Genomic DNA, 12037 nt, shown 5'->3' on the forward strand with positions numbered 1-12037 from the left:
ATATTTAACATATATATGATGTTATTTACATTTTTTTTTTTTTTTTGTCAGAATCCCCCAAAATGTTCTCAATGAAATCGGTAAACAAATCTTTAAAGGCCAATCAAAAGCACTCTTGCACTTCCCCCGAGTGTCCTGCGGGAGGCGCTGTCGTGCCGGTGTGTGCCTGGAGCACGCGTGTGCACATAAAGGGGAGGCGCCTGATCCGGAGTAAAGTGTCTTCTACGCGCGGTCCCACTAGTCTTCCTCCAGTCTTCATCAGCGCACCTTCGTCACGCCGTCCCCAGCCGTCGGTGCCCCGCAACACGGACGAACGCGCTCACCTTTCCGCGACCCTCCCCCGAGCCTACTTGGACAACAATGAGCCAGCAGCGCGTCTTCTTTGCCGGATAAGAAGCGCGTCGGAAGGGAGGAAGGAGCGACCGACCGACCGACGGGCGGGTTGGAGGAACGAACCGAAGCCGCAGCTGGTGGTGCTTGTCGGCCGGGGCGAGTGAGGCGAGGACCAGCGAGCGGCCCCGCGAGGTAAGCCGCCTCTCGGTGCTCGTGTGTCGGTCACCAGTTCGGTCGCGAGCCGGGCACTTGTCATGGCATCAATGAATGGATTTCAACATTGTGCGCAGGCGTTGATGATGACTACAAACCATAACTTGGATATTGCATTTTTTATGTGCATTGAGCTGGATCTAACACATATGAATGGGATTAATGGAAGTTGGAATCACTCCATATTTTATTGCATTTTTTGCATGTGGTACTTATTAGCCATGATAGAGATTTATTGTTATAGTTTTTCAAATTGTTTTAACTATGCTGATGATTAGACACCTCACCGGGTGCACATTTGACCTCCAATACAATGCAATAATACTCATTGTTGTGCTGTTAATTGAATGTTTTAGCCCGGGGTCACAATATTGGTACCTCGACCTCTGACCTCTACAATAAACACATTGTTAGATAGTACATGTTTTTTTTTGTGGAGCAACTTTCTGACTGCTTCTATATTTAGTCGCCGCTCGACTCGGCCAAGTCAGCGCCAGGCGTCATGTTGATTCCAGTGATGGTATTATCATAATCTGGCCTCCATATTTAGCGTGATTTATCAACCCCTGCCACCCCCTTACTTCTTGCTGATGCTTTTACGAGGTGGGTGAAGCAGCATTGCAAACGTGCACTGTACTGAAGTAGATTTTGCAGCGATCTGTCCTTCATTTTATGTTTACTTTTCTGAAGACTTTTTAATTGACCTCCCAACATTTTATTTAAAAATTAGGTAAGCCTACTCCTTTTCAACCTTCACAGATTACTACCTACTCTTCTTCCAGGCATGAATGATGGAGTAAATGAAAGTTGATTTAGCTGTGTAACAGGCAAAAATAAATACACGGGTAGCAGGTATTATTCGAATGTATGTAACCTAGTGATTCTCAATCCTTATTGTCAAAAAAAATAAATAATCCAGACTGACCATCTTGAGGTGATATAATGCAGCACGGCTCCCGCAAAGTGAGGAAGAGGCGGCGTTTTACATTTTTCCTCAAGCTATTTTCAAAATATATTGAGAGTAATAATATCAATTTGTCAAATGTGAAATTGAAAATATTTGGACATAGATTTCCAACCGACAGTGAGACTGATGATATACAAGTATGGTGTATTTTTTTCCCTTTTTGTTGGCTAATTTAGCATCTTTCTTATGCTCACAATGTCATTGTAGCTATGGAAACTCATTGTTTTGGTAGCATTAAAGCATGAGCTAACTAGCTAGCTCTTACAGAATAACGTAACATGTAATATGATGCCCTGGTCTATCAGTATGAGGAGTGTGAAAGTTAATACAAGGGAAACTTTTATGTACAGGTTGCTACAGTATAGTACAGTACTTCCCATTTTGTCACTGAGGGTAATCCGTCCTCGTCTGGTGTGAATTACGTAGGCCGAGGGACTCGCCTTGGCCGGAGGAATTCATTTCGAGGTCCAACCGGAGACATTTATCCTATTAGCTGATGGCCCTCGCTGTCGTTTTGCTCAGCAAATTACAATACGGTCGCCTCAGGGCATTTGTGTTGTCGTTATTACCTCCACCGTGTACGGGAAGTACAACGAGGATGGATTTACGTGAAACTTTGTGAAAGAACCGGTTAAATCTGAGAGGAAATCGGGATTGGAATTGATTCACTATTTTTGTGGTTGAAGTTGCAATGGAAAGGAAATACCCCAGAATGCTAATAGTACAGACTAAGTCACATCCAATAGAGTCCCATCCCTTTCATCAATTGTTTTCCTAACCAGGAAGTTGAAGTTCACTTAAATATGGACAAACGGGATGCAATTTAGTTTTGCTTCTTTTCGTGTTGTGTATTTAATATTTTTGTGGTTTAAGTTACAATGGAACTGCCCTAAACCGCAAATGGTACAATGTTGGACATTTACCGTCATTATTTTATGAATCAGGAAAGCAATATTAAGCAAATATATATGAACAACAAACACTCTGTCGCTATAATTTGCTTTTGCTTATTTTGAGGATTTTTTCTCCCCCATTTGACTAACGTTAGTAGTTTCCTCCTGCTCTTGAACGTAAATCGTCGCGTTATCTTGCCATTCTTTATGAACAAGGAAGTAGCATGCTAGCAAACACATGGACAGACATAAGCTAATATTTTTGTTCTGCTTGTGTTCATGGAATTTATTTATTTTCAATTTTTACAGTTTTAGTAGCGGGACTGCCCCAGTGACCCTGAAAACTTATCCTGTCCGTTTACATCCTTTTGTTTTACAAACCAGGAAGTAACCTGTTAGCTAACGGTAGCGCGACAACTTGTTTCAGTGGAAATTACAGTTACAGTATTAACCATTTTTGACATTTAATGTTTTAATGGAAGACCCCCAGAATGTGAATTGTACAATTGTGTCTGTTAACCCCTCCCTTTAAAAATAAATAAATAAATAAATAAATAATAATAATAATAAACAGACAGCCTGCGATCTAAGGTACGGACAAACAGTAGCTAGCTATACATGGAAAACAATTACTTTTGCTTGTTTTAGTGGAATTTATTTTCTATTATTGTTGTTTGTGTCACAAAAGAAGTGTCCCTCACGGCAAGAATTCAAATGGTACAGTCCCGTCTGTGAAATTCGATACGCTAGCAGCTAGCTAGCTAACACACGAAGACACATTTTTCACTTTATCTGTTTTTGCTGTTGCAATCGCAATGAAATTGTCTTCCCGTCTCAAGACAAAGCCGTACCGTCCTGTGATGTGCGTTAATGACTAAGGCTTGTGTTGTGTTTCTGATTCCCAGATTCCTGCTACAAACGTCTTTACAATGTAAAGGAAATGTATTCACATTTTCTTCCTTATCATAATACGAGTGCACTCTCCGTTGTTTTGACCAACGGCAGTTTTGAGGGCTCTGTTTCTGGGCATGCTGAATCGGTTAGTACAAAATTAGCGGGACGTGGTGTTGAAACGTAATGCGTATTCTTGCATTGTCGCCGCTGGTTTGGCCTCAGGTTATGTGCTGTGATTTAAAAAAAATAAAATAAACAACAGAAGTAAAGCGGTTCCAACGTGGTTTGTAAAACACGGAGGCCGTGCGAGATGGACCATGTGTGTTGTTTTGTTTTATGCGTGTGTGTGTTTTCACAATGATCATGTTTGCATTAGCGATGTAGCAGCAAATGTTAACTAATACGCGGACAGATTTCTACTGTATTTATTTTATGAAGGCCACTTCGTTAGGTACACCTGCACAATCCAATGCGATCTACTATAAGCGATGTAGCAAAAAAAAAAAAACGGCCTTTTTGCAAAGATCACTAAAGACACTCCTTCATTTTTTTTTTAGCAATATGACTGAATTTGAAGATTTTTTTAAACTTTTTATTTTTTTGATTGTTTTATTTATATTTTCTTACCTACCTAGTACATTTTAAATTAAAAAAACTTTTTGGGCAATTATTATTTTTCTTTATCTCCCCAAATCCCCCAAGAAATTATTATTATTATTATTATTTTAATTTTTAAAGTAGTATAGTATAGTTTTGGACTAAACAAAAGTGTCCCAAAATTGACATACATGTGTAAATATTATGTAAATAGTGTGAATATAAAATGTCACCAAGAAGTGAAACAATCCAATAAAATTAATACTCTGCATATTATCGAAAACTACATTTAAAAATGAATTCATTGCTGCGTAATGAAGGCAAATTATGCATGTGATTTTCTTCACTCGCCGCCTCTTGAGTCGTGAAGGGCGTCATGTCTTAACTTCAGCGGGTGAAATACATTAAGTGCCATACTTCAATATTAGTCCTTTTGTGATTGGATTCATTTCCTTAATGATCGAAACAATTGATTTTGCACAAACAAGAGTCTAAAAAAAAAAGCAATTCAACAAAGTAAAAGAAAGATTAAGTACTTCATTAGCATTAGCCATTTTTTTTTTTTTTAATGCTGCTGAAGTGGCGATGGCTTGAGTGAAATGTCAGGGGGAAAAAACGACGTGCACGCCTTTTTAGCCAGCAACTTAGCGGCCGCCTGCACTTAGCCTAATTGCTCCATGCGCTGATCGCTTTAGCGGCAATCATTGATCACGACGCGTTGTCCGATGCCGTCCCGTGTTGATTAGCGCGTCGCATGGAAGTGGCTCGGGTTGCTGTGACGTGAGCTGCCTGCTAATAACTTGATGAAAGCCTTTTAGAAGCGGGACCACGGTGATGGCTTCAATTGGACTCAGGACGTGTTTTTTTTTTGTTTTATGGGAACGATCAGGTTGATTAAAAAAAGTGTTTTGTTCAAGGGCTGAACAATTAATTAAATTCAAATCGACATCACAATGTGGTAGAATGCAATTTTCAAATCGCAAAGGCTGCAAATTTGGAAAAATAACATAAAATCAGTTGGTAGCCTTTTTTAAAATTGTTATATTTAAGTATACTGTATTTTATTGATTTCTTTATATAGTGTTTAGTAAATTAACAACTCTAATTGAAGTAGATTAAAAAAAAGTTTGCCTTCATTTTAGCCCAAGGCTAACCTAAAAAACAGAAATATTTAACTCATTTGCTCCAAAAACTTAAAAATACGTTCTATTTTAAATGTTACTATGGTCACAAAAACGTTTTTTTTATTATTTTTTTTAATGCTAGAGCATACATAAGGCTTTGATGCAGCCTCTGAACTGAAGAGAAAGCTTAAAGCAATGGTAGTTGTTACATAAATGGCCAGCAGGTGGCAGCAGAGTATACGAGATCAACCAGGGCTGTGTTGCAAAAAGGCTAAACAGATTTGTGAATAATGATTGCCGGAAACATAGCTATGTTCTATTCTAATGCTAATTGCTGCAAAACGGAAACAGATAAAATTTACATTTTTTTTTGCTGATGAAAGAAGAGACTCTAATCTTTCTTTTGGTATGTTTTTATAGCAACAGAACACAATATTCGGTGGGCCTTGCAAAATCAGTAAAAATTAAGTCAAACATTGCCGTTTCCAAAATTGTTCAGCCCTTTTTTGTACACTGCTTAACAAATGTATATCTCTACACACACTAATGAGACGAGACCCTTATCCTGTTCAATATGGAGAAACAATACGCTACTTTAAAGCGTCTTTGGAATACACTTAAATAAATGTATTATTAACATTATTAACATTAGTTTTTTTAAATGCTACTTTTTGCAGAATTTCTCCTCCAGTGCCTGTTTAAAGCCATTATCATCTCCTCAATTCCCACTCAAGCTTCACACGGTTTGTTTGGGAACACTCGGGGGCGAGCGTCCGCCTTGAGGCCCAAGCTTGTCAGGCGTCATCAGAGAGGGTGGCTGGTGAGGGGACCGGGTCTTGAGAGTCTCGGCGGGGGGGCCCCACTTAAGCCTGTTAGCCTCATATGATGACACAGCGGGATGGCCGCACACGCGGGCGGCCGGGCGGCTTGGGAAAACACGTCGATCTGCTCGCCGATGTGGGGACGCAACCTCGCGCGATTATTTCAATTTTGCGCCGCGTGTCATGGACTATTTAAGATCTACTCGTGGTTTTAAAAAATGCAGCGTGCCTGCAGAACGACACGGATGTCTCATTGTAATAATTCATTGCAAATTTGAATAATTGAGGGATAACCTTAAATAGAGGTACGCTGTAATGGAACGTCGGGATCTCGGATCCGCGATGTGTCCGTGTGGGGCAGCGCGGTGGGCAAGTGGTTAAAGCTTGCCCACTTTTCTTCCAACGTTTTTAAAAATGAGCCCGTGGACACTAGTTTCACCAAACGGCACAAAATTGGATGGACATGTTAATTATATGAGGACACATGAAAAAATCCCAAGGGCATATACTCTAAATTCAATTGAAAGGCAGCTGTTTTGGTATTTCAGACAAATTCTCGTGCTCATACTTTACTTTGAACTTCTAGTAAGGAATTGGTTCAAATTAATTTGAAAGCAGATATACGAGACAGATGGGAGACTTAATTGCATTTCCCCACTATGGTAGCATCTTCACAACTTTTTTGGGGTTTTTTTGTGACCCAAACCCCCCAAAGACTTAAAACCCTGTACAGTGAACTCAGCTTCTAAATCCATTATACATATTTGAAGATAATGTCCAAAGACTGAGAGCCATGTAGTGTACCGATGGTGGAATAATCAGGCCAAGTATGGAGCTAACAGCTCTTTTTCAATCAACAGGCTCAACTACCAGAACACAACGGCACAATAGCACTCTAAAAACACTTGGGTCAAAAGTAACCCAATTATGGATAAAAAATGGACCGATCCACTATATGGGTCAATTTGACCCAACTTTCTGGGTTGTTTTATACACAATGACTTTTTGAATTTTTTGACCCAATTAAAGGACCCGACCAACATTTATGAGTTGTTTTATGCTGAAAGACCCATTTCTTGACTCAAAGTTGGGTCAAATCGACCCAAGTAGAGGATCGGTCCATTTTTGACCCAACTGTGAGTGTGTGATGCCTTCAACTACCCAACCCGCAACCCACCCCCAAAGGTTTTTAGTACAGTAGTATTGAATTGTGGAGATACTCGACGGCATCAGTGTGTACCTGGCACAATTGCGATATATAATTGCGTTATAATTTATTTGGCCCATTTGCACTTCTAAGAGTAAGGTGACCAAATTCCCATTTCCAAAAAAAAACACTTGCCCCGGCCTTAAAATTGTGATACCTGTCGCATTTTTACCACTAAGAGTGTAGTTAGCTTGCTAGCTAGCTAGCTAACTACAGTAGGCTATTTTGACTTTGTTATAATTTACTTGATCCATTTTTACCACTAAGAGTGTAGTTAGCTTGCTAGCTAACTAGCTAACTAAAGTAGGCTATTGCGACTTTGTTATAATTTACTTGGTCCATTTTTACCACTAAGAGTGTAATTAGCTTGCTAGCTAGCTAGCTAACTACAGTAGGCTATTGCGACTTTGTTATAATTTACTTGGTCCATTTTTACCACTAAGCATGTAGTTAGCTTTCTAGCTAGCTAGCTAGCTATCTACAGTAGGCTGTTGCGACTTTGTTATAATTTACTTGGCCCATTTGTACCACTAAGAGTGTAGTTAGCTGCCTAGCTATGCATACACCTCAAAATACCTCTTCCCTGTCACTGTCAGCCATTTTGATTTGAAGCAGACAACAGATATTTATATATATGTATTTCACCCCATTTTTTGGTTTGCCACTTCGTCGCACATTTTGTGTCTGACAAAAAGCAGCAGTGGGGAAAAAAAAAAAGACGCAAGCTTCTCGTGCTAGCCGTCGACCGCTCGAACGCCATATGCTTGTCACTTGTGATGAAAAGCTAGCGTTTGAGCTAGCCTCGTATCTCTTGTCCTAATGAAGGCGACGGCTCAGGAAGAGCGTGTTTGTATTTGTTATTAGCAGCCAGACGCTACTTGAAGTAATCACTAAGGACAATTAATGACCCCCAACGCTTTTGTGCTGCAGGTATTTACGCAGGCAAAAATCCAGCGCCAGCATTAATTCATCAACAGCCCAGCGCGCGCCGGCTCGCCTGGGCCTCGGCCAATATTTCATGACGAAGGCAAACGGGTTGTAAATAAGACGCGATTAGAAATGCGCACGCACACCTTGGCGCAAATGTGATTTATGTATCCTCTTAAGTCAAGAGCCGCAAATGCAAATGAGATGTGTTGCCCGGAGAAGCTTTTACATGTTTATTCCTTCGCCGCAGACAAATGATTTAAGGCCGCCGAATGAGACGATAACCCGAAATGAAAACCGCGCTCGTAACTTGTTTATAACGGTGATTTAATCGTATTTTTACCTTATGGGATTAATAACATTTATCTATGCGTACGCATATTGAGGCGGAACCGCTTTTCATATATTGGACAGCTGCAACTAACACCAGAGGGAAGCTACATTTAATAATAATAATAAATTTAAAGAGCACCAAAAAATAAGGTAAAAGGTACAAATTAAGTGCAATAAGTACAATATGAAAAAGTTTCAACTTTTTTTTTTAGCGATGTTTTTTCATGTCTTTTAAGAATCCAGACATTTAATCCCATGTACATATTTATATATATTAGTATTTTTTTTTATGTGGTATTAAGTAAAATTTTAATCATATAGAGTTAAAACATAACATTTAAGTATATATTTAACAATTAATAAATACACTTTTGAAAATTAAATGCATATGTATAAGTTAAATGAAAAGTATTAAATAACACAAATATTAAGTGCAATAAAAATAAATATTAGTTAGTTATTAGGTAAAAGTGGTAAAATTATTCCATGAAATAAAATTTGTAGAAACATTTAGTAAAACCTGTTAAATGCAGTATAACTTAAAGTTGTCAAACTTTAGTAATTGTTGAACTTCGTCTAACCTCCTCATAGTCTAACCTCCTCATAAATCGCATTTTAATGGAAAAAATATCTGCCTCAAATAAAAACCAAATATCAAAATTTATAGAAACATGGTCTACGTATATAGAATTTTTTAACCTAATTCCGGTTACTTAATTCTGTCTGTTAGCGAGAGCCACTACATCGTGATAACTTACGTTGATGTTTCTGCATCTGGCAATTTATTATTATATTATATTATTAGTATGGGATTTTTTTTTTAATGGGCTTTAGGTGGACTGATGAATACACACACGCTCGCACGCACGCACGCACACACACACACACACACACGCACATACACATACTCACCCACATACAAAAAAAAAAAAAAATAATATATATATATATACATATGTGTGTGTATATGTATATATATATGTATATATATTTAAAAAAAAATTTTTTTTTAATTGATTTGTTTGTTTGTTTGTTTTTTAAAAAAAGGAGAGCAATGATGATGTCAAATCGAATGAACAATACTGAGCTCTCCTGAAAAAAAAAAAAAAGTAATTGTTGAACTTTTTGGGGGTTGGAAATGTTTCTTTTCACAAAAATCTTTTTTTCTCTGCTATATGGTGAGAAACTGGTGTTTTTTGGTGAAACCAACCCATGTTGTACTGCTGATGACTAAAACATTGAAAAAAGGTACAAACAGCCTTACCCCAGCCCCCCCAACCCCCCCTCTGGTTTTAGTATTTTTATTGTTAGGCTTGGTGTCTTAAATGTCACATAATACAATATTCTGCGGTTCTCGAAAGATCAGTCAAAAAGCTGTTAAACGGCTGACATTTTTGTAAGGCGGCGTGCTTTGGCTCAATAAAGGTTGGGCAAAACTGTCCTCGACGGATGGATGACGGCAAATTGCAAAAACACAACGGTTACTTAATCCCGTCTCCCGTCTTTATCGTTCATTACTCAGCCACTCGCAGCTAAACGTCGATAAGGAAAGTCGTGAAGGGTTAGTGCTCGTTCATTTTTTAAACACGCACACATGGTGACCGTTAGGTCGTCCAGATGCGGTCACTCACTTTACGATGTGTCCGGGGGGCGGACGGGGGATATCGGATCTGCGCGCCTGACGGGAGGAGAAACATTTTAAAGTGGGGCGTCCGCATTGGCCATCACCGAGGCCTTAATTGCCCTCCGCTGATTAAAAGCCGACTTTTTTTCGCAGTATATTTCACAGTCGGGCGGCGGCTCGGGTCGATGTAACATTACGCGGATGATTTATGACCCCCCCCCCCCTGCAAGGCCGTCCAAGCCGTTAAAGTTACTTAACTGACTTTGTTACTTGAGGTTTTGTTTATCGTGCATAGAGGAGACAAAATATACATCTATCGGGAGAAGTCAATGAGGTTGTTAATGATGCCCGCACTTAATGGGGATGCAGCTCTCATTTCATGGTGGCTACACTTGTTTTGTTTTTTTCTTCCCCCCCCCCCCCAGGCTTCTTAATTCTGCCGCTCGATAAGATTTTGGTCTCCCTGATTACCAGTGATGCTTCTCGCTGTTTTATTGTGTAAATATCACACATTTACAAACCCCAATTCCAATGAAGTTGGGATTTTGTGTAGAATATAAATACAATGATTTTTAACATACAATATATTCAATTGAATACACCATAAAGACAAAATATTTCATAATGATCAACTTTATTGTCTTTTTTTGGAAATATTTATTCATTTTGAATTTGATGCCTTCAGTTGAGCTTGAGTTGCTTGTTGTCTCCGTTTCATAATGTGCCACGTATTTTCAATTGAAGACGGGTCTGGACTGCTGGCAGGCTAGTCTATAGCAATCTTTTACTTCCAAGCCACACAATTATTAGAATGATTCTTGGCATTGAAAGAGACATTGCTTGGATATCAACAAAACCTGTATGGACCTTCCTGCATTAACGGCACCTTCATAAATGTGCAAGTACCCACGCCTTGGGCATTTGCACAATCCCATAACATCATAAGATGGCTTTTCAACTTTGGGTGTATAACAATCAGGATGGACCTGTTTGTTTGTGGCCCAGATGACAGGATATTCATAATTTGAAATGTGGACTCGTCAGACCACAGCACTTTTGCACCTTGCAACTCAGATGAGCTCCAATTAATTGAATACATTATTCTATGCTGCTATTGTTACACAGATTGAGGGTCTAAACATGCAGAAAAACTAACCAAACTTTATGTGAGGGTCCTTTATAGCTAGTTATTATTGCTACTGTTAGATTTTTTTCTTTAATCTATTATTTTTACCAAGGGAAACTATATTAGTTCATTTAATAAAAACACTTCTTTTATGATGATGTCAATATACTAGACTAAAGTGCAATTCCTGGAGAAATGCTACCAGCTGAATGCTTATGACGGAAATTAAAAGTTAAATTATGTGAAAATTACAAGGTATTAATTACCTGTAGTTGAATCAAAAAATGAATAAAAAGAAAACTTGAACTGCAATCTGGTGGAAGTGAGCTTCGAACCCTCGCCTCCTGTTTACTGGTCATAGCTCCGCCACAAATGACTTGCTGTCCTCATTGAAGTGTCGTGAAATGTAAATATAAATTTAATTATGATATAAAGTACAGTATATATATCCCCAGATTCATAGTTGCTGGAAAATCAGGAAAACTGATCTTGACAGTTCTAGTGCATGGATCCTGCATTTAATAATTCATAATTTCTCAGATCCTTTTTGCAACAAGTTCCTTTCCCCCCCCCTTTCCTCTTTACTTTTTGGAATGAAGCCGTATTCTTCCAGCCTGCCACGATCCCCTCGGGTTGAATTTTGCCAGGAGGCACTTTTGTCCTTTTTTTTCCCCTCCTGCACAATCATCACAACCCAGTCTAGAGAAATACGACTTCATCCCGAAAGCCGCCATCCGTCCTCCACACTCTTATTATTAAGTCTTCCACTTTTAACACTTGGAGAAGTTTTGCCGAGAAACTGTCACCGCCGATATTCGGGCAGCTGCAGATCGTGGCGTTCCGACACTCTTACAACACTTTAAAAAAAAAAAAAAAAGAAAAAAGAAGAAGAAGAAAAAAATTCCACCCTCATTTTTTTTTCCACGCTGTCAAACTGGGGCTGCCGAATGCTTCTTATTTGCCTATTTTTCCCCAGAA

The 12037-nt window shown here is 39.0% G+C and overlaps 1 protein-coding gene across 2 annotated transcripts in view; it reads left to right on the forward strand.

Annotated features, from left to right (window-relative positions):
- Positions 1–239: 239 nt before the first annotated feature.
- klhl29 (kelch like family member 29) overlaps positions 240–12037 on the forward strand; it is a 179337-nt gene continuing 167539 nt past the window's right edge. For both annotated transcript variants that reach the window (XM_077553143.1, XM_077553142.1), the window contains exon 1: positions 240–525. The gene's annotated coding sequence lies outside the window, so the exon portion shown is untranslated. The remainder of the gene's footprint in view (positions 526–12037) is intronic.

This window comes from Vanacampus margaritifer, chromosome 19, assembly GCF_051991255.1.
Source record: "Vanacampus margaritifer isolate UIUO_Vmar chromosome 19, RoL_Vmar_1.0, whole genome shotgun sequence".
Taxonomy (NCBI): Eukaryota; Metazoa; Chordata; class Actinopteri; order Syngnathiformes; family Syngnathidae; genus Vanacampus; species Vanacampus margaritifer.